This window comes from Tursiops truncatus, chromosome 7 (assembly GCF_011762595.2).
Source record: "Tursiops truncatus isolate mTurTru1 chromosome 7, mTurTru1.mat.Y, whole genome shotgun sequence".
Taxonomy (NCBI): domain Eukaryota; kingdom Metazoa; phylum Chordata; class Mammalia; order Artiodactyla; family Delphinidae; genus Tursiops; species Tursiops truncatus.
The window spans coordinates 8,816,004-8,840,191 of record NC_047040.1 but is presented as its reverse complement, the minus strand read 5'-3'; the positions used below and the strand labels follow the sequence as shown (position 1 = coordinate 8,840,191).

Here is a 24,188-nt window from a genome sequence, read left to right as displayed (position 1 = left end):
TCGAGAAACACTGTGAGGTTACATGAATTTATAAACTCTTAAGATTTAGAGTGAGAAGATACTGTCAGGACTGTTTTGTGAGTGAGAAAACTAAAGCTCAGCCTAGAAGAGGAAGGGCTCTCGCTTTAGAATTCCTGGATTTAGATTCTGGTTGTGTTTTCTTGGGCAGGGTGTTCTGTGTCCATTCTGCTTCAGCTTTCTCATCTGTAAAATAGCAAGAGTAGAACCTACGGATGAAGTAGTCTTGAGGATTGGAGGATTCAGTAAGAAGTGCTTTGCATAATGTGTCTGATATGCTTTAAGTGCCCAATACCTTTTAGCTTTTATGATAACTGAAGTTATAAAACTCCTTCTGCACTGTACACACTTTCAAAAATATTTTAGGACTTTGAAAGTGTTAAAGTGGCCTTCAGGTGAACCTGAACTCTTTTTGATCTGTAGCTGGATATATCATTTGCTCTGATATCAGCCCTTTGGAATAGTAAGCTTTAAAATAGCCGTAAGGACCCACTTAAAGTTGATTTGCCTCCTAATTGTAAATGGACTCATAATTGCTTCATGCCATATTATTGTATTTTTTAAACTATTTTTTAACAGTATCTTAAGTTTAGAATAATCTTTCTTTATAGCATGTAATTAAATACAAATAAGTACATACCTATATCAGTGGTTAATTTAGTATTCTTATAGTTGTAGTTCACTAAAAGAAGAACAAGGTAAAAGTTGTTCTTTCCTGTTTTATCTCCATTTCTGCATTTTTTAAATTCCCCCATCCTCAGTATTTTATAATGCTATTGAGGGTTTAATTTTTGTGTCCTGACCTAAGAAAAGGAACATTTAGAGCGTATTAACAATGGTGGGGGCCAAATCCAGTTTGTAGACTGTTCTCCATTGTCCTGAACTTAGCTGGCTGCTTCAGTCATTTTTGTCACCTGTTGAGGCATTTACATTGTCCATCCCTAATTAAATTTTCTCCTGTTGTTTCTTTTATTGCCCATTTGTCCTCAGTATGACCTGAAGTTTCTGAAATGAGAGGTTCTAATCAGCATCACTGAGGCAGACCAAGTCAGTATTAAAGAAGCATAAAGATTCTGTACTTGTGTAAGTAAGAGGAATGAGGTAAAAAGAATAAATAATTACTAACATGGCACATATATGTTACCTGCTGGTATAAAGTTTAAGACCGCTATATATATTTACCTCATTTACTCCTTTAATAATCCTATTTTCATTACCATATTTTCAGTTGAGTAAACAGAGAAAAAGAAACTAAGTAATTGGTCTGAAATCATACACCTAGAAAGGGGCCCTAAATTTGAAACCCTGGTCCCGGAGGGTGCACTTGTATCCCACAATACTCTGTTGCCTTCACCACAAGGTATTGAAATGTAGAATCATCCTGGAACATAGGAAATTTCTGTTACAGAAACAGATGAGATCAAGTTTTTTTGGTCAGGATGTGTGATATCCTAGGACACTGAGACAACTTGCACATTACTGAGTAGCTGTCAGGGGTCTTTGAGGAGCTGTGAAGAGAGAGAGCTGTGCAGGAAGAGGAGAGAAGCTAATGTACTGTTCTTCCAAAAGAGGAAAAGGTGGAATCCACAAATCATAGACAGTGAACTTGATGATTGCTGGACAGATTCCAGAAAGGGGTGAGTCCTTAGCAGAGTGTTAACTTCTAGAAGCTACTGTCCATTTATTAACTATTTCTTTTCCTAATAGGATTCTATTAAGTGTGTTGGATTAGGATGTAGCCAAGATATGGATCTGTAAGGATTCATAGTTTCATTCATATTTGAGATTGTCTGAAAAATGTTAAATCGTATAATTTAAGTTGGAATATTTTTTAGGACTTAGAAGTCATTTTGATGTCTTTACAAGATCACTTTACTTATGTTTATTGTATTAGCTTATGTTTAGCTTATTATACTTATGTTTATTGTATTATGTTTATTGTATAGCTTTATAATAATACACTTTTCCTAGGCTGCATCTGACAAATCAGTTGCAGATACAGTGGCCCGCATCCCTGTGCCTTGCCTTCTCAAGTAGGCAAGGAGGAACTAGAACTGGTACCATCTTCCTGTATGTGCACACAGCAAAGTAAATACTTCCTAGTTTTATATTGTTAGAATCATTCACCCCTGTTCTTTAAGATTGGTCATAACCCATTTGTTTACCCAAGAGCTAGTCTTGCTCTTGTTCCTGAAGACTACCTAGTGAGTGACTGGAAGTAAGTTGATGGAAGAGGACTGGACAGTAGGGGAGTGCACTCCATCCTCACAAAAGCTAAAACCTTATGGGGGGGGGGGTTAGCTTTTTTCTCTTTTATCTTATGAAAGCTCCCCCACTTTTAAAATTAAATGTAGTGAGGGATGAGTGCCCTTAGCCTAGGCTATCATAGGTGTTTGGAAAGGGCACAGCTATCTTTTGCAGATGCTTTTGTTGTTGTTAAGAAGAGGAAGGAATAGGGAAGAGGAACAAGGCATAGCAGTGCATCCGGAAGGAAGTGACCAGAGAGAAAGACAGTGGCTCTAAATTTGTATGTCATGTGCAACTTTGAAAGAGCTAACGGTAAAGGTGGAACTGGTTGCTTTTAGGAATTGTCTTAAGAGCTGCTGCACTTCAATAGATTGTTAATCATGGAATATATTACATGTATATTAAAGGCCGTGGCCTCCCAACCAAAAAAAGGAGGGAATCTTCAGACCTCTATAATATAGACAGGATAAGTGCTTTTAAAAATCTTGAAAAACTTATCAATAAACGATCTCATTTATTCTAGATTCTACAAAAATACCAGGAGGTATAAAATTCATGTTTAAAAACCAGCATGAACTCTTAAAAACACAATAAAATATAAGAGAGACAACCTGCTGAGACATTACAAAAGAAGAAAACTATGTTTCGATTTCACTTGTGGAAATAGCCATGAAAATTCTCAGTAAAACACCAGCAAATTTAATTAAATAGGAAATTCTCTTAATTAAAGAAGACAAATAACGCTTGGTATTTACTGTGTGCCAGGCATTGCTCTAATATATTATCTCAGTTAACAGTCCTCAAAACAGCCCTAAGAAAGAGGTTGTTATTATTACCCTCATTTTATGCGTGAAGAAATTTAGGCCAAGAAGTTAAATTATATGTCCAAGGATAAATTGCCAGTAAGTCACAGAGCCTAGTTTTTGAACCCTTGAGGTCTGGTATCAGCATACATTGAACATGCGGTATCATACCAGTATGTGCCAAGATAACAATGCTAATTCAACAGTTCTTCCTGATTATGAACTCGTTAAAAGAATATCTGTTTTAAACCAACAGCAAACAACCTACTAAATGGGAAAACATTGGTGGAATTCCCCTTGAAATCAGAAAATGAAACAAGCGTGCCATACACCTTTGATGTTTGATATTATCCTGGCCAATGCAAGAATGCATCAAATAAAAGGTATAACTGCTTGAAAAAAATGGTGGAAAATAGCAATATTTGCAGATGTTGCAATCTTAAACCTAGGAAAACCAACAGAATCAACTGAAAAACTAAAAGTGAGAGTTTAATAAGATAGGTGTATACCACATAAAGATATTTAAATGTTGGTAGCATTTTTCTTGTTAGCAATACCCAGTTATAAAAATACTGGGAGAAAAATCTCATCATAGCAACAAAAAATAAAATTCCTAAGTTGGGGGGATTGATATGAAATGTTTAGGATCTCTGAAGAAAACTAGTATAAACTTAACTGAGTGAAAAAAAGACTTAAGAATGGAGAGTTACCATGTTCTTGAATGTGAGTACTGAATGTTATGAAGCAAGAAAATTTCCCAAGTTAAATTAGTGTATTCTTGGCCAGAGAATACAGTCAGATTTTTAAAAAGTCAACTTAGGGAGTTCAGTGAGAGGTATATATGCACCTAATACATAAGTGAAATCGTACATCAGTGGGGAAGGAGGAAGGAGAGTTTAGCAAAAGATTTTTAGATAATTGGTTATTTGTTCTTTGGGAAAATCGAGTTTGATAATTAAGCTACCCCTTTATGAAAATAAATCTGATGGGAGAATGAGAAAACAAATAAAAACATAAATTAGAACATTTATCTGAATATTTATCAGACCTTTGGATGAGAAGCAGGCTTATTTCCATTGCTGTCAAGTGATTGAAAGGGAAAAGACACTAAGGTAAATATGCGAAAAAACTTTGCATAATGATAGACAAAAGGTTAATATTTACTTCAGTAATAGTAAAAGCTCATACAGACTGATAACTGCCATTTATTAGTAAGCTCTCCCTGTGTTTTCAGTACTACCCTGGGCATTTTATTCATGTTAAAAATTTAATAGTCATCCTATCATTTTGTAAATAATCGAGACTCAGAAAGTAAATGTTTTGCCGAAGAGCTTTTGTGCACACTTGTACTAAATGGCGGGTCTTGGATTCCAACTTGGGTGTGATAAGATCTTATGTTCTCAGCTCTTAAAAGATGTTGTTTTTCAAACAGGTTGTAAGACTAAAAGCACTGGATAAATGAGTAGTCAATTCAGATAGTGGCTAAATAAAAGAAATTCAAATAAACAATGGGGCAGAGGCTATTAAATAGAGATTTTAAAAACTGATAATGCTTATGCTACTAGGGGTGGGTTGAGACGTGAGATAAGGCAATTTTATGTACAGCCTGGCCCTCTGTATCCACAGGCGGGGGGTTGAGCGGAGTTGGTTCCAAGGACCCCCATGGATACCAGAATATGCCCTTATGTATAAAATGGCATAGTATTTGTCTATAACCTTTGTACATCCGCCAGTATATTTTAAATCATCTCTAGATTACTTATAATACCTAATACAATGTAAATGCTATGTAAATGTTGTAAATACAGAGTACAATTAACCTTTGGGGCAAATTAGATCAATTGGATCAGCTTGTTCTGATCCCTTCAACAATGAGAGCAGGATAGGATGAGTCAGGATAATATTTAAGACATAGGGGAACTGGCAAATTGTTGACTACCTGGCCTGGAGCAGAGTAGTTGGTGGGAGATTCAAGAGTTAAGTTATTCCATGACATGGGCATATTCTTCCTGGTGAACTGTAGATGTTTGCTGATTTGAAATACCAGATATTGCTAAGAAAGACTTATTTTCATCATCACTGACAAGTATTTATATGCAGGTGACCCTGCTAGGCCTTGCTGTAGGTGGAGGGTGCTTTGCCTTTGCTAAATCAGAGTAAATGAAATAGAAAAGTTGGCTGGTCATAGGGGAGGCAAGATGGCCATAGTTTAGTAGGGGTAACCAAATGTCTTGGCTTGCCAGGAAAAGTCCAGGTTTATGCCTGTTGTCCTCACATAATTATTCATTGTGTCACCCTTTATTCCCTGAATTGTCCTGGTTTGGATGATAAATTATGTCATCTAACATTTAGCAATTGCAAAACTAGCTGTTCTTGGACCCCTTCCCTGCCTTATTTACTTATTTATTATTTTTGATGCTTAAGGAGCAGGGTTGTCTCTCAGATCCTCAGGTGTCTCCTCCTAAAGCAGCTTGATTTTTGAGACATTTATTCTGGAGCCATGGCAGCTATCTGATTCTTCTTTTGAACCAAAAGACTTTTCTCTCTGAATGAGAACTCCGATGTTCTAACTCTAAAATGTTCTGCTTTACCTCAAGTCAGACATTTGAATGGAGAGATTCTAAGTGTAAACACCTTGTTTTTGCCCCAATTCCCTCTTTCACTCTTCCTCCACTCATATGTGTAGCTTCTCAGGAACTACTGAAGAAAGAGAAGTTGTGGAGTTCTAGTTTTTAAATGGTTGTTGTTGGATGCCATATAACTCTGAAAAAGACTTTTTTTAGAAGAAAATTTGTTTTTGAGGTATAGTTGATTTACAATGTTGTGTTAGTTTCTGGTGTACAGCAAAGTGATTCAGTTATACATATATCCATCTTTTTTCAGGTTCTTTTCCCATGCAGGTTATTACAGAATGTTGAGTAGAGTTCCCTGTGCTATACAGCAGGTCCTTGTTGATTATCTGTTTTATATGTAGTAGTGTGTGTCTGTTAATCCCAAACTCCTAATGTACCCCCCCACACACCTTTCCCCTTTGGTAACCGTAAGTTTGTTTTCTATGTCTGTGAGTCTGTTTCTGTTTTGTAAATAAGTTAATTTGTGTCATATTTTAGATTCCACATGTAAGTGATCTCATGGTATTTGTCTTTCTCTTTCTGACTTACTTCACTAGTATCTCTGGGTCCATCCAAGTTGCTGCAAATAGCATTATTTCATTCTTTTTTATGGCTGAGTAGTATTCCATTGTGTGTATACACCACATCTTCTTTATCCATTCATCTGTCAGTGGACATTTAGGTTGCTTCCATGTCTTGGCTATTGTAAATAGTGCTGCTGTGAACATTTGCGTGCATGTATCTTTTCAAATTAGCGTTTCCTCTGGATATATGCCAAGGAGTGGGATTGCTGGATCATATGGCAACTCTATTTTTAGTTTTTTTAAGGAACCTCCGTACTGTTTTCCATAATGGCTGAGCCAATTTACATTCCCACCGACAGTGTAGGAGGGTTCCCTTTTCTCTACACCCTTTCCAGCATTTGTTATTTGTAGACTTTTTTGATGATGGCCATTCTGACCCGTGTAAGGTGGTACCTCATTTTAATTTTAATTTGCATTTCTCTAATACTTAGTGATTTTGAGCATCTTTTCATGTGCCTATTGGCTATCTGTATGTCTTCTTTGGAGAAGTGTCTATCTAGATCTTCTGCCCTTTTTTTTTTTTTTTTTGTGGTACGCGGGTCTCTCACTGTTGTGGCCTCTCCTGTTGCGGAGCACAGGCTCTGGACGCGCAGGCTCAGCGGCCATGGCTCACGGGCCCAGCCGCTCTGCGGCATGTGGGATCTTCCCGGACCGGGGCATGAACCCGTGTCCCCTGCATTGGCAGGCGGACTCTCAACTGCTGTGCCACCAGGGAAGCCCCCACTTTTTAATTGGGTTTTTTTGTTGTTGTTGCTGAGTTGTATGAGCTGTTTGTGTATTTTGAAAATTAAGCCCTTGTCGGTTGCATTGTTAGCAAATATTTTTTCTCCCAGTCTGTAGGTTGTCTTTTCGTTTTGTTTATGGTTTCTTAAAAGGACTGTTTAAAGAGATGATATACCTGTATTTACTACACTTATATATTTATGTAATCTTTAATTCTTAAACGTTTCCATATTTCTTCCACATTTCAGAGCAACTGTTTTCAAGGGAAAGATAAAGGGTTTCACAAAATCATCTTGAGAGTTCACTTTAGGATGTCCATGGGAAAAAATTGCATTTAATTTGCATTTGCTTATATAATATTGAGCTTTATTCTCAGTTTGTGACAATAAATGGACATATCTATTTACACATTTTCATTTTTTTATGTTACTTCCTGTGTCATTTAATGACACATTTCAGATCTCCAGCCCCAAAAGTAGGTATGTGGAGTACACGGTAGAGTAAAAGATGGTGCCACTCTTAGTCTTCACTGCTCCAGTTTTGGCCTCTAAAAGGTTGAGAGAGCAATGTCTAAGCCCTACCCTTATTAGAGTTGCCTTTCTGAGGCACAGGGCTGGAGCAGTGATGCCTAGGAAGTAGCCCCTGTGTTACTTGGAACTCCCTTTCTTCCAACAAGGCAGAGATTTAGTGAAAGTTTATCTCAGGGAGGAGTCAAACACTCAAGGCAGAAATGCACTGGGGTCTCACCAAGAGTTCTCACCAGGGACACAAACTCTATTGTGAGTGTCCATCTGCCACTGCGTTTCTCTGTTTACTCACTGTCGTGGCCCCCCTCCCCCCAGCATCCTCTCTCTGCAGACCAGCTTTCTCCACCTGATAGAAAGCCTGGTCACCTACATTTCTTTCATGGAGCTTCAGCCCCTCAATAGACACTTTAGTCCGGGGTCTACCTTCCCCTCTAGGTTACTTTGCTGGGGACAGCAGGGGTATGGTTCTTACAGGACTATAGCACCTCCTATTGGAGCTGTGTTAATGGTGTGGGGTGGGAGGGGCAGTTGCCAGAAGGAGATGGTGCTGGGGACCTTATGACCCTATAGAGTGACCTTATGATGTTCCCAGCTGTGAGGATTGTTGGCATTCTTAGCCTCCTATCTGATTTGTTTAGGTGTCCAAGATGCAAGTTCTAAAGGACTTCTTGGTTATTTGTCTGCCCTGAGGCCACATATTTCTTGCTATTCTTTTGTCCTTTATCTTTCTTTTTAGCCTTAAAAACAGGCTCCATCTTAGCTCCTCTGGCCATAGATATCCTCAAGGCCCAGAGGAGTCTGTAAAGAATTGGACCATAGTATCCTAAAGGAAATCCACCTCTGACTAAAAAGCTACTGCATTTGTATCAACAATCCTGGAAATACAGAAGGAGGGGCTGGGTGTTCTGCTTTTAGTCTAAACCAGCAGTGTTTGTTGATTGAGTAGCATTTTGATTTATCACATCATTCTCAGTTTGTTTCAGCTACAGTGAAGTGCCCTTTGCCTCTGCACCGCCCCCCGCCCCAAATGCCCTGACCCCTAGTTGTATTCTTGTTGTTTTTCCTAATTTCCTAGAAGACATTGGAATAGAATAGAGGTTTGGAAGTATAATTCAGCCATTATTTTAATTTATGAATGGTATTTTTTACACTAGTTGAATAGAATACATTTTGTATAACTGGCTAAAAATATTTTCTGTAAACACAGCCATTCAGACCTTGTATCTGTAAAGCCTCATAGGTAATAGGGGCTTGAAAAATATGTTGAATAAACTTGGAAGTATTTTTTATTTATCCTTACTTACCAAATGACAGGGACTGAATAGGAGTTGCATGCTGGAGTCAGAGCTCTTTGAGTGATGGAGGAGCTGTGACAGCCATCTCTCTATGTTAGAAAAGAGGCCGGGGCCATTGTTACTCATAGAAATTATTTGACTCTGAAGAACAGTGATGGAAGTACTTTATTTTGCTGCACACCATACACGTTGATTGCCTCAATACACTTTCCGTGTTTGACTTAATTTAGTAATCTCTTCCCAGACGGGATGTCCCCTTAGCAGTGTTACCTGTTTCCACCTGAGCGAGAAAATTGACGCACTAGATCTTGCAGTATTTAACAAGTTTATCATGGTGGTAAGGTTAAAACCACACCCTTATGTTAAGATTAGCTAGTTATTTTTTTTTTCATGTTTCTTGCCTTCCATTTTAGGGAAATGCAAAAAAATAGGGGTATGTTTCCTTCTCTTTTCCCCTTTCTGTCTCATCCTCTCCCTCACCCCAGAGAATTAGATAAGGAGCAAAGGAAAAATAAGGAAAGACAAAATGATTCCTGGGGCAGGGTTAGTACACAAATAAATGCATGTCTTTTACACTAGCTAGTTGGGGACCACCCATTTGGCTTTGAGTTTTAGAAGCCAAAACAAAGAAGAAATCGATCAATTGCAAGGCTGTGTTCATGAGATAAAAAGTAAACCAGCCACTTAAGAGAAGCATAATTTTTCCAGGAATTGAGACCCTGTGGATCCTTTATTAATGAAGGCTCTGGGTCCTTGGTACACTTCTCTCTGTTCTCTGAAGTGTCTGTAAAGGTACCCAGTTCAAGTATAAGGCATCTTAGTACAAGACATAGGAATAATGTTAGACTGGAGCACAGTTTAATTAAATCACTACTTTTCTGATGCTCTATAGCTATGGAAATGGCCCCCTATAATCGTTCATGCCATTGAACTTTTTATGAAAATTGAGTACCAAAGAGGTCCAAGGTTATAGTTTTCTAGTAACTACTCTACTTTAACAATTAACTGAGGGGCCAGCAGCACTAATCATCTGCCTTTGAAAAATTGAAGAGTTTAACCAGGACTTGATTTCAAATCTAGATGTATAAATTGACTTGGAGGCCAGGTCATTGAATTCCTCAGAAAACAGTTCTATGTCCAACATGCAGACATGTTTTTTGGTTTTGTTTTTTGTTTTTTAAATTTTATTTTATTTGGCTGTACCGCGCGGTATGCAAGATCTTAGTTCCCTGACTAGGGATCGAACCCATGTGTCCCCTGCATTGGGAGCATGGAGTCTTAACGAGTGGACCACCAGGGAAGTCCCCCAAACATGTTTAATGGATAGTGTTTTACGTCATAAGGTAGTAATTTTTTTTTAATTTGTTAAATCTCTGACACAGAAGCCCAACATAAAAAAACTGATAGAAGTGAGGTGTTTGGGCTAGAGATGAGGTGGACCCTCACCTGCTCCTTAGGGAGACCTTAGGGCAAGGTTTAAAAGCCACTGTGAGATTCAAGGCTAACACCATTTTAGTTTGGAAAAACTTCAAGAAAGCCTGGATCACCAGACTCCCACTTTTATGGAACAAGCTCACCCTGTGTGCCCCCTACCCACAGAATACCTGTAGAAAGCCTAATTTTAACATTTAACTCATTAACTTCCTGTTTAAACCACTGTGATTCTGATAGGTTGGTGACATGGTTAGCAATAACCCAAATATTTGGTAGATCAAGTTAAAAACTAAGAAGGTGGATTTTTGAGGCCTAGTAATCATATTCACTTGAGTTGGTAGCATTCTTCTGCTGAAACAGTAAAGGAAAAACAGAATCCCATGTTCAGAATTTTTGTAGAAGGAAATAAGTTTTTAATGGAAGAAAATGTATCCTTTGTAGCTTTTCCTGAATGTTTTGTGGCCTCTACCTAAAACTTAACTGTCTATACTCCCTTGGATATAAGATGTCTCTGTTGTGCATTTTCAATACAGCTTTCAGATAAAAAGCAAGTTTTCCATCGTGACTGTATTGTGATATCAACACTCACCTAAAAAGCACCACTCCATAAAGTGGGGAATGTTCTTTGAGTAATAAAAGAAGCCATGTGTTTATTCTGTAAACAGCACTTAAGTTTACAGTGAGTTCTGTAAACTCACTGCCTTCTGCCTTCCTTTTCATTCAACACTTTATTACCCACCAGAGCTTGATGAAATTACAAAATAATTTTTGTTTCCTTATCAGAGTTCAGATTGTTGCATAAAGCTCTCTAATCAATTGTAATACATTTTCTGACTTTTATCCCAATTTATTCTGTCTACAAAATGCAGCTCAAGAATCATCTCCCCTGTCGAATGAAGTGTGAGACCTTCAACACACAGTGCCCTGTCTGTCCTCTGAGCTTGCCACTTGGCTCTCTTATTTGGGTTTTGTCATGCAGGGTCTGGTGGCATGTATTAGTCTTCCATAGATTTCACTCTTGCTGTGTGTGCCTTGTCTCCCTAGCTGTATTCTGAGTCCTGGAAGAATTCCTGTGTGTACCACATGAGGCATGACCACATCTTTTGGTCCACAAGCTGAGTTTTGGCTGTAGGATTGAGAACTTTTACCCTCCAAAAACACAAGCAAGAGTTTTTATATACGAACATGCCAATCAGGTGACAAATGAATTCAGTTACTTCCTCTGATATAAAATGTTTTTAGCCTCATTATTTCATCTAGAGTTTTTCTCTCAACTCAGGATCAAGCCTCCATATGCCAGTTAGTGTGTTGATTTGGAGGGGTGGAAAGGAATGTTGACTGGTTAGAAGAATTCTCAGAGAAATCATCTTTGGGTAAAATGTTCTACATGATCCTCTAAAGGGCCATGCAACTGTGTATTCTGTGACTCTAAATATTTCTGCTGGAAAAAGTCTGTTTACACTGAATACCACCATACGGTGGCCTTTGAGCAGTTTTAAAAGAAAACAAACCTTCAAATCTCCAACTATGGTGCTTCAGCTCAGGCTGGTTTTGTGGCATGTTTATGCTTTTGTGGGCATTTAGCCAGAACAGAAATAGCAATGCTGAACCTTGAAGGAGAGTGATTTTTCAGGTTTACATCTGATCCTCTAGAAATAAGTTTTACGGTTATAAATTTTAAAAAGGAATTTTTTTTTCAAAATACAGTTCTTAATTGGAATGACTGAAAGGAAAAAAATAAAAATCATTTCAACACTCTCAGGTGTAACTTTTTAGACCCACAGTATTTTCTTACTTTTTCAATCTATCTTAATTCTTTGACAAAAAAATAATTTTCGAAAAGGCTTTTATTTTTCTTGTTTGAACTTTGTTTCAAATTTTCTCACTTGTTTACTGTTCAAGTTTTGAATTACACAATTTTTTTAAGGAATTACCATCTTTTTAAAAGAGCAGGATTGGCTATTTGCTTTTTCTTCTTTACCAAACATGGGTGAGGCTGTGATGTTTACTCATGGTCATATGGACTATGCTTCCACAACCTTGTGGCAAAGTGAGTAGTAAATTGAACCAGAAGAAAAATGAATTTATAATTTTTTCCTTGAAGATTAATGATTTCACGTTTAAAAATGTGGATACTGATTAACCTTCATATTATTAAATTCAGTGCTAATTTGTCAAGGAATAGTTGAAGTTCATGTTTCTGAAACTAATTCTACAACTATGGTAATGTAACTTAATTCCTTAGAATATCTGTGAATGAATCGGTGTAGATAAAATTAAAGATGGCAGATCCATACTGATAAAAGGCCTTTAACATATTCATGGAAATCAGTTAATTAGTCATGTATTACAAGTATTTCTAAATAATGCTTTGTAATATGTAACTATGATTTCAAGTCTTAAACCAAGTGATGAAATCTTTTTGCCTTGTGATAATTTGAGAAATTAAGCATTGTGAATAAGATAGCTATCGTTAGTAAATGAACTACTCAGGTTGATTATAAATCTATTTTACAAACTGCCCGTCCCATCCTATCAGTTGGTTATGAGATCAATTTAGTGGGCTATGACTAGCATTTTAAAAGGGAGGGAAGGGAACAGGGGACTAGGATAGAATAAAATAGAATGGAGAATGTCAGTGTAATTTTGCATAGTGAGGATAAGTGCTGTTTGGTGGTACTTTGTGTGTGTCTGTGTGTATGTGATACATATTTTTTATGTATGAATATATGTGTCTTGAAATCAGAGAAATCTGGAAGCTATCACTGCTAGTGGTAATGAGTTAGGTGACCTGGTGGCCTTGTGGTTGTTTAAATGGCTGTACACACAAAATAGTGGGAAGCAGCCGCATAGCACAGGGAGATCAGCTCGGTGCTTTGTGACCACCTAGAGGGGTGGGATAGGGAGGGTGGGAGGGAGATGCAAGAGGGAAGAGATATGGGGACATATGTATATGGATAGCTGATTCACTTTGTTATAAAGCAGAAACTAACACACCATTGTAAAGAAATTATACTCCATTAAAGATGTTAAAAAAAAATAAAACCGCTAAGACTGATGTCAGAAAAATTAAAAAATCAACGACTGTACACACAGTACAAACTGATGGCCGGCTTTAATTGGAAGGTTCCAGTATTTGTACTGTGCCTTTAACAGGGAATAAAGGAAGACCTGTGTGACTTGCTGAACAGATTTGTATTTGACAGGAATCTGGTAAGGAAAGCTAATAATACTCTGGTTAACAAACTAGAGATGCAAGAAAAATTTTTAAATGTCAAATGTATATTGAATCTAAATCAGAAGCAATTTAATAGGAATAATTGCTCAGTCCAGCAGGTTATGTCCCAAAAGGCAGTAGTAAACAATGGGTGCGGATGTGGTTCACTACAGAACATACAGGTCAATTATGTTGCTCAATAGAGAGCTGCCATGTAATGTATCAAAACTATTAATGGAGTTTAAGACTACATTTATGAAATCTATGGATAGGTAGTCTTGGATCATATGTGGAGTACAGAGTCTGGTTTGGAACACCACACTTTTAAGAGGGGTGGTGACAAGCTGGAATCCTGGAGAATAACTGAGGGCAGTCCTCTGATTGAGTCAACTCTTCAAGTTTTATCTTCCTTATCTGTAACAAAAGCACAACTGGATACATTTTATAGGAATTTGGCTGCCGACAGTGCTAAATGTAACGCAGACTGAATGGGAATATTATGGCTCTTGTTCCCAGACAACTCACAGGCTAGCATGGTGATGGTAATTTATATATTAATATGTCTGATTAGGCTGTTCAAAGTGCGTTGAGTTCTTCTTTCTACATGACATTAAAAATATTCTCAAATCACAGATTTGTATTTTTGAAAAATATATCATTTAAATGTTTATTTGGCATCATCCTTATTTAACATGTATTTTAGTATAGTCACCATTTATAAAGAATGCATTCTGTACCACCCCACCCCCAATAACTTAATTAGGTGGCTATTGGAGAAAGGTCACTGATTCATGTTACTATAGTGGATTTCTTGATTGATTTTTCCCACAACTAAGCAGTGCTAGTGTGAAAGGTGCCTCACTGTCAAACTGGATATCATAGTGAGGTTTGTTAAATTAGATTCTACTAGAACTAATTTCAGAAAAGGATACCATTGTTTAACTGTAAATAATGTCTGATACCTATAATATGAAATCTTGCATCATAGTCAGTATGCAGTTACAAGCTTGATAGGAAACCCAGAATTCATAAAGAAAAAGATTATAGATAAAGCTATAAGAAAATGAGAACTTTGTACATGACAAAAAGTTGGAATGCAAATGGAAAAACTAACATATTTGCAAAAAAAAGACAAAGGGATAATGTTCATAATTATAAGTATCCTATCAATCAATGAGAAAAAGACTCCAGACCCAGTAGAATAATGGACATTAGAGATGTACAAACAATTTTGCTAAGGAAATACAAATGGATAATAGGCATGAAAATGTGTTCACTGTCATCAGTGATCAGCAATTCAAAGAATCAAGTTGATATGTGGGGAAGAGAAGGTCAAGAGAATAGCATTTTTAATCTGACAGGTTGGCAAAAATCAAAAGGGTTAGTAGGGCTGGTGTTGGTTGGCTGGTGAGGAAATAGCTGCCGTCATCCACTGTTGATGACAGTGTAAATTGGCATAAGCTTTTGGTGCAAGTTAAAAAACATTTAGAAGAGTAGTCCCATTCATGGCACTTATTTTAGTCCTGAGCAAACTACCTTTCTTTTAAACAACAAAAGATATTTGAAAACTATTATGGGGCCAATACTCAGATGGAGAAAAAAGCAGATGTATAAGAGCAAACTTTTCTGCAGAAGCCAGGTTCAAGTTAGTGTGTGTGTGTGTGTGTGTGTATTTTTAAGGTTAAAATTTAAACTTACAAGAAAGAAGTCAGAGAGCTCTGAAACATGATACAGTCTTAACTCCTAAGAATTACTTAGGTAATTCCAGTTTGGTTAAAATACTTCCAGCCATATCTCTTAAGTGAATTCTAGAACTGTTTAAGTGGTTGTTTATATGTGCCCTGCCCTGTTCCAGAAAGGATCTAAGGTAGCTTGAAGTATTCTGTTGTACTTAATTATCATAATTTTAGTCTTGGAAATCCTTAATGACTGCATGATACACTGAAATTACCACAGTAAAACTTGACACTAGTAGTATGATTCTCTTAAAAAGTGTTTGAGGCTTAACATGAGATTCCTGTTTGTAAAATTAATACACAGATTTTTTTTTTTAACAAGAGCTGGTGCTTTAAAAAAATCCTTGTAAAACTACTTTTGTCTAAAAATTACTTTGTCTGAAGCAAAGCTCTCTCCTATAAACAGGTGTCTCTTGCTTTGTTGTTCAAATAAAGAATGAACTTTATCATTAGAGCATATTTCATAAACATTCATAATTTGACATTCGCATGTTTAGTGTGAGTAAAAGAAACTTTCAAGGGTTAATAGAAAGCCTATTAGAAGAACACAAAAGTGAAATTATTTCTAAACATTGTATTTACTAAGCCCATTTCATTAAGTTCTCGATCTGTAATTCATACATAACAAAAGCTATTAATTTAAAATAGGAATTTTTTCTAGAAATTTAAATTTATGGGAATACTATTAAAGATTGATTCACCTAGTGATTATTTACTACTTTTGATGACCAAAAACAATAAAAACAACAACAAAAAACAGAATTAATGGTCCGTATGATGTGATGTATGTAATTGGTGCATTTAGCTTTAGGGTCATGGAGAAAGTTCCACCAAGAATAGTCTACCCTAACCTACACTTCTAAATTCTGAAAATGTTAGAGATTTGAGGTCTCCAACAATCTCTCTTTTTAAAAAGTGATCTGGGAAAAAGTATTAGGCATATGCCTAAAGGAGATTTGTTTTAGTTAATATGACATTTTCCCAAAAGATGAGTGGCTGGAGAAGTTCGTGGTCACTCAGACCTATACATGTGTTTGGGAGATTTTAGTTGGAACTGGAAGGTAGTTCCTAGCTCTCTATGCAATGCACTTGTTATTTAATAGAAAAAAGGAACGTGGGTTGTCAACGATGAGCAATAAAAGTCCTCTCCAAAGCATATGGAACAGAGATGTGGGCCAATTTTTGTTTTTTGATACTGTGGGGGGTTTTTTCGGGGGGGGGGGAGGGGACAGTCAAGGGTATCCTTTTCATATTTATTTAACTCATAATAATCTTAGAAATTGCCTTTTGTCTATTTGATCAGAATTTAAAGATCAATATTTTTAAAAAGACACTTAGTGAACATTTATTTCTGATTACTTTTTGATAATTAAGTCATACTTCCATGTTGTACATTTTGTGATACTTGATCTGTTTGTAAGATGATAGGACAAATAAATACAAAGAATTTGAAGTCAAAAGACTTGCCTTGAATTCTGATGCAGACGTTCAACATGGGATCTCAGGACGGACCTTTTATGTGAATCTAAAGACGTACAGCAAGTATTTACCATAGAAATTGGGGAAAGTGGGAAGGGGTAGTTTCATGGATAGAAAGTGTTGGATTTAGAGAATACACATCACAATATAATGCCCAAGTGATCAGTCAATTAAGTTCATTCTAATATAACATTAATAAAAAGTCAATGCAAAAAAGTTGTGAAGATCCAAAACAGGATGGTTCTACAAATTGTGCCACAATCTTGGGAACCCAGATCCACCCTTTCAGTATTTCATCTTGGTTAATTACATGAATCTATTACACTTTAGTCAGAATTTTTCCATGTTTATATTCATGGCACAAACAACATACAGGTGGCAACTTATAGATTGGAACAGTTAAGTGAGCAGGTGTGGGTCCAACTTTGTACATAGCAATAGCTAGATTATAGGTGCTTACCTAGATTTCCTGCTCACTTATCCTCCAAGACCATCTAGGTGGTGGCCCCTAACCCTGTTCTGGCTGGGTTTCAGATTAAAACTTTCTGGTTAACTCCTGGTTGTTTATGTATCAATCGTTTCTGTGGCCTTCTTTGTTTTGAGAACTGTTTTTCAGTTCCACTCAATACATGTGTCTGGAGTCTTAATGCAAAGCAATATGCCAAATGTTACGAGAATGTAACATGTTGGCTGGTATTCAGTTTTGCCACATTCAGTTTTGGGGCTTCCTGACTCATTGAGGGTGATACATATGTAAATAATAAAAGCACACTATAATCGAGGTTTTGAAAGCTCAGGAGTGAGGAGGAAGATTACTGTGGGGGTCTTCATGGAGGAGCTGTTATTTAAAAGTGGAATTAGACATGGGCAGGATTTTGAACAAGTAGAGAAAAGGGGGGCATTCCCAAGGCGGGGATACTCATGCTGGCATTGCTGTAGTTTTCCAAGAATTTCAGGGAGGGGCACTATAAGTCAGCTATTGAAGGCATTGCCTGTGTGTACCTATTTCCTCTGTAGATATTCTTTTCCTGTGCCATCAGCAGATAAGTTAGTTTATTGAATTACAGTGGACAGAATGACAACACATATACATTGGAACAGTTAAGTAAGAGCTGTGAGACTATAGAGGAGAAAGGGTTGTTTTTATGTGAGAAACATGGTTTAAGGTGATCACTTTGCAGTTATACATAAATTTAACTTTGACCGTTTAGGCAAATAAAGGGGAAAAAAGCAAAAGCAAAGCACAATGGACATACCAATTACAAGAAGCATAACAATTCTTTAGAGTAAAAAATGTTCTCTATTACTGATTTTTAAAAATTATGAAAATGTTCAAGTATATTCAAATACTCTAGTATAATGAAGTTCTAGCTCCAACAGTTACTAATATTTTGCTCACCTTGTTTCATCTATCCCCCCCACCTTACTGTTAGGGAGGGGTGGTACTGTAGTATTTTGAAGCAAATCCCAAATCACCTGTATTTCAGTATGTATGCCTAATTGATAAGGATATTTTTTACATATCTACTATATTATAATACCTAACAAAATTAACAGTAATTTCTTAATTATCCTACCCAGTATAATTTTCCTGACTTGCCCAAGTATCTTTTGTATAGTTTGTTTATTTGAATCAGGCTCCAGAGAAGAGCCATATATTTGACTATGTCTAGTGAGTTTCTTTTATTACTTAACATTCTCCACTGCCTTTCCTCCCCCGCTCTGCTAATGCTATTTGATTTGCTGCAGAAACCCAATATTCGTCTTGTCGAGGGGCCCTTGTTCTGGGTTTGACTTCGTGATTCCATGTGATGTTTAACTTGTTCCTTCATCTCCCGTGTTTCCTATAGACTGATAGGTTTAGGAACTTGATTAGCTTCAGTTTTTTTTTTTAAGTGGAGGAAAGGAGATCAAATATTTTTATAGATGGACCTTTCTACTTCCTATTGCATCCTATCATGAGACACATTGATGTCTGATTTTCCTATTTTTAATGATAGATCAGTGTTCCAAGTTATCAGCTCCAGTTATCTACTATGAAGTTCTCCATCAACCTTTCACCTATGATTTTAATGGCTGTTGATAATTGTTGCCTAGATCCCTTATTTCATCAAGGATTACAAAATGATAATTTTCTACTTTTCTTTCTACATTTATTAACTATATGAATCTTCTATAAAAAAACTTTCCCTTTCAACTATTTGGTTACCCTCAAATACAGGCTACGCAGTAAAGACAGGATAAATGTGCCATTCCCTTTCTTTTATTTACCAGTTTGGGGGGTATTGAGTTCTCACAAACTCTAAGGTGACGAATGAATTTTCTTTTTTAGTATTATAATTTTCATGGGTTTTAATGTTTTATATTAACTGTATTATTGTTACTTGTACTACTATTAAATACATAACATATTATATATGCAAATTTTAATTTGCATGTCAATTCATTGCAATAATTTTTCTTTTTTATGCCAAAATTGTACCATCTTAGGCCTGTGGGAGCCTTTCAGATTGGCTCCTGTGTCTTTTTTGGCAGGACCTCATCCATCTTTGCTTTCTGAGGTAACATGCCCTAGGCTCGGCTCATCTTATATATTTTCCTGCTCCTTCATGGAGCCCTGGTTCCTTTTATTGGGAATGATCTTGTACTAATTTTTTTTAATAGCACTTTTATAATCAGGAAAAAACTGTACATGTACATTGTAAATATTTAACATTAAGAAAAATTTAATATGGAACACACATTCTCACTACCCATTATTAACCTCTGATTTTTTTTCTCTTAGTCAACATATGTGTTTGCATATATAGAACACATGACTATTTTATATACGTATATACACTCATATGTATATGTGGTGCATATAAATACATATATGCACCTTTGTATCTAAAGTGTTTTCAGTTAAAAGGAATTGTGGGCATTTTTTCACGTCAGTAGAGATCTTCAGAAGAATTGATTTTTAAATGAGTTCACAATGTTCAATTATATTTCCTGGGGCTTTTTCCCTTTTTTTCAACTGTCTTAAGTAATGATTCAGCTGCCATCTTGGTACATAAATCTAAGAGAAGCAGGTTTAAGAGAGAAGCATTTTTAAGTCTCCTGATACATAGTGAACATATTCATTGTCATATGAAAGACACTGGTTAATCTGATAGATGGTGCATTAAGAGTTGGAGTCAAAACCTTGGAAGTCCTTTCTCTTCCACTTTACTAACTAGCTTCATGGTGTTTGAACAAATTATTCAATATCTTTGTGCCTTAGTTTACTCATCTATAGAATAGAAAAAAAATAAAACTTAGTAATGAATCAGAGGAGTTCTACTCTTTCCTTGAGAATCAAAAGATAGTTTGCTTGTTCTACAGATATTCTACAAGTATGTTCTAGACACTGTTCCAGGGTCTGGGTATACAACAATGAATGAGTGAAACAAACAGAGTCCTTTTCCTGGGACATATATGTCAGGTAATGGTGACAAGTACTGGAAGAGCAATGAAGCGGGATAAGGAGATGAGATTAGGGGAAAGGTGCTCTTTTGGAAACATTGGTCAGGGAAGGCCCTGTGAGTAAAATGAGGGAGAGAGCCATAGTGATCTGAGCAAAGAACTCTCCATGAACAGTATGGGGAATGTACTTAGGCCGGGCCCAGGAATGTCAAGCCAGGCAGTATGGCTAAAGCCTCGAGTGTAAGAGATGAGGACAGAGAGCAGTAGATCAAGGAGCCTTGCAGGCCTTGGTCAGGAGTGTGGATTTTATTCTGAATGAAGTGAGAGGTCATTGGGGGAGGGAATAAACAGAGAAGTGACGGGGCTTTGTAAACTGTGAAGTGTAGTACTGTAGGAGAGATCTTACATTATTTAAAATATTGCTACTATTACCACCATGGCAACCATCTGATTTACCATCTAGGCTATAAAAAAATGTCAGTCTAACTCCTGCATAGTATCCAGTGTTGCACATCATTGGCCCCTGAAAGTCTGATCAAGATACATTAATTGCAAAGGACACTTTACAGGTCGTCTTGTATGCTCTTGAACACTTGATTTTGGTTTTGACATAGTTGATGATGAGCTTTGTATATGGTAGCTTTGGTAATTAACCAAAGGTCCAGTTGCTTCTTAAAGCTATCCATGGTTTATTTTAATGGAGCTGAGTCATTGCATCTTATTTGCAGCTTAGAAGGGCATGTAGCCTATCCTTCCAAAAACTGAATCAAAACTTTTAGATGCAGGTTTTAAAAGGATAAGATCACTCATCTTATATTGCTATACAGTCTGTGTGGATACCTTTTTTTTTTTTTTTTTTTTTTTTTGGCGGTACGCAGGCCTCTCACTGTTGTGGCCTCTCGCGTTGCGGAGCATAGACTCCGGAGGCGCAGGCTCAGCAGCCATGGCTCACGGGCTCAGCCACTTCACGGCATGTGGGATCCTCCCAGACTGGGGCACGAACCCGTGTCCCCTGCATCGGCAGGCGGACTCTCAACCACTGCACCACCAGGGAAGCCCTGGATACCTTTTTTAAAACCCATTTTGGCCTTGGAAACAGTAGTCATGAATCAGATTTTAGAAGGAAAAAAAAAACCATGTAATTATGCTTAACTGCTGTTTATTCAAATTTTACCATATGCAGATGCTGTTCTAAACACTTGAAACACATGCAATTCTTATACCAAGTTGTTAGGTTGCTATTGTTTCTCCCATTTTAGAGATGAGGAAAGGGGGCTTAGAAAAGTCTAAGTCAGCTAAGGCATGGTGAAGCCAGGATTTGAACCCGGGTTATCTTTAAAGCCCGTGTAATTAACTACTGTGCCTTATATAATTGCCCTACCTTACTATATGGGTAGTCTAGCACCTAACACAAGATCTAGCATGTTGTAGATATTTAATATTTATCTGAATCAAGTAACATTAACCCTAGAAGCAGGGGATTTAGGTCTCAGAGCCAGCTATCTAAAAAATGGATTCAAATGTTTACGACATTTCACACTTTCCATGACTGCTTAATTAAGTACCTTGATAGTCCTCTGCAACAGTCTTATTATTATATGTGGGGTTTTTTGTTTGCAGTTTTGGCATTTGACCACCAAGTTTATGAGTCAGATCTAACATATATGTTAGCACAGAGTCCTGTGAACTCAACTGTTTAGGAATGTGTTGTCATTCAGGAGCTTTTCTGTATTGTCTTAAAACATATACACCCACATCCATATATGCCAGAATGTTGTCTTCTTGAGAGCAGCCACTCTTGGTGCCTTAAGTTTGTATGGTACATAGTGAGTGCACGGTTGGTACTTGAATGAATGAATGTCCTAATTAGTGGCTTATGGACCATTTGACTACTTTTCAATATTTATCAGTACATAGGTGACTAGAGTTAGCTGCATTTAGGGGAATGTTGCATGAGCCCAAAGCAGTCAGATTGCCTAAGAAGGTCAGTGCCTAACAGTCCTAGCTAATGGTGTTACCCTTCTAGTTTCCCAGTGGGTGTTCTGTATGTTCTCCAGCGGTTTCTTGGTATGGAGCTTTGTACTCTGAGGAGTATTAACCTAACAGACCAGTGACTTGAAGTTTTTGTGCTTTGTAAGATGGAGGTGACCATTTCTGCTATCATCTGGTCTCCATCTGTTTTAGAGAAGAGTCGAGTCGCCATGTGAAAGACCACAAATATAGAGCAAGTAACAAAAAGAAAAATATATATCAAACTGTTAATACTAGCTGTCCCTATAGGCTTTGCAGGTGATTTTCACTTTCTACCTTGAGTAGTCCTTTAATGTTTGAATTTTGCATGATGAATAGTATAACCATTTTTTAAAAGCTAGAAGTTTAACACTCAGTGATGGACATAGATGCAGGAGTAGATAGAAAAACTTCATTTATTCTGACTCCCAGCCTAGCCCTCTCCTCCCTACACCAAGGATATAGAAGCTAGCTAAGGACTGTGCTTATGTGAACAGTGGCACAAAAAGCAACCCCACCCACCTTTTTAAAGTGATTTCAGTGGGTCAGTAAATGTCCCAGTCATCGTGGCGCCCAAATTTTCAAGAACATCTCCTAGGGGTGATATTGGCCCCATTGACAACCACTGCCCTTTGTGGAGAATAGCGAGGGTCTACACTTGATGTCTGTAGGGACAGAGAGATTTAGAAAACAGAATTTACTGAAATTGTGAACTGATTATATGGAAGAGTTAATGAGTGGAAAGAGTCTGCTATGGTGACCAGGTTTTGTGATTGGGTGAACAATGGATCCATTCACTGTGAAGGGGAATTTAGAAAAATAAGCAGGACTTGGGGATGAGGTTTGAGTTGCCTTGAGGACATCTTTCGGGAGCAGTAGTTAGAAATGTAGGCTGATTGGTCGGGGCTGGAGGTAGATTTCAGGTTGTTGAAAACGTGGGTAGATGAGATCACTCAGAGAATATAGGGTAAGAAGACAGCCAAGATAGAACCTTAAAGTACATCACCATTGGAAAAAAGATGAGTCATTAAGTTAAAGGCAGAAAGAAAGAGCATTTGGAAAGACAGAAAAACAAATGCGTGAAACCTAAGGGGTGTAACAGTGCTAAATGTTCCTGCAAATTCCTTTCATGCAGATTTAGCATGTTATTTCATAAATATTAATTTTAGTTTAAAAGCATGCTAAATTATTCCCCACCCTGGCCTCCCTCCTCCCAATTTTCAAGTTTTATTTCCCCTCTAACTCTTCTTTACCTTTGGGATTCAGGCATACACCACTAATAAACCATCAGGAGCACGCTTACCGCCAGTGTGCGAGATGGTAGGCACGGGTTTCCACAGCCCTCTAAATGCGGACATGGCTGGCGTTCTGCCAGTGGCATTGGTAGTTTTGACTCAGCCCAAGGACTCCTACTGAGGTTTATTATGAACCAATTTTTTTTTTGAAGGGATCGGGAAGTGAGTATTTGAAAACTAAATGAATTTTTTCAATTATAGTACGTATTTCTGTCCATTTCCTTCATGAACTCTAGTTATGTCTGAAACATAGTTTAGGCAAAACATAGTTTAAGAAGAAATTTGAATGTACAGAATAGTTGAGTGGCAGTGAAAACCCATATATCCATTTAGATTTAAAAATTAAGATTTTTACCATACTTGCAAGTTTGTGCTACTCTGGCTTAGAGGTAGTTGGCATATTTAGGGAACAGAAAGGACCTCAGCGTGGCTGGACCTCTGTGCGAGCCTCTGTGGGCTGTGCGAGTTGGAGATGGGTAAAGCTATGGTAGGGAATTTGGATTTTACCATAAGGGCAATGAAAAGTTATTGAAGGGCCTTACTCAGTGAACTCTTGCTGTTATTGTTCCCTAGAATTCTCTCAAACACGTATGACAAAGGAAGAAAGTGGGAAATGAGAGTCAGGCAGGTGAAAAGTGTCTTGTAACCATCTTATCCTTTGTTTAACCATTGCTACTTCCAGCTTTGGCATCTTCATACTCTTGGGATTGTCAGTTCCAAAACTCAGACATGTACCTGAGTGTTTCACATCCTTCAAGGAG

The 24,188-nt window shown here is 37.3% G+C and overlaps 1 protein-coding gene across 6 annotated transcripts in view; it reads left to right on the top strand.

Moving 5' to 3' along the window:
* The window catches only part of CAB39 (calcium binding protein 39), an 86,825-nt gene that overhangs the window by 7,800 nt on the left and 54,837 nt on the right, over positions 1–24,188 (top strand). Inside the window, exons 2-5 of one of the 6 annotated variants that reach the window (XM_073807139.1) lie at positions 1,009–1,101; positions 1,427–1,655; positions 1,990–2,106; positions 3,325–3,451. The exons of 2 other annotated variants lie outside the window; for them this stretch is intronic. The gene's annotated coding sequence lies outside the window, so the exon portion shown is untranslated. The remainder of the gene's footprint in view (positions 1–1,008; positions 1,102–1,426; positions 1,656–1,989; positions 2,107–3,324; positions 3,452–24,188) is intronic. 3 more of the 6 variants (XM_019923501.3, XM_019923503.3, XM_073807140.1) reach the window with 3 other exon arrangements.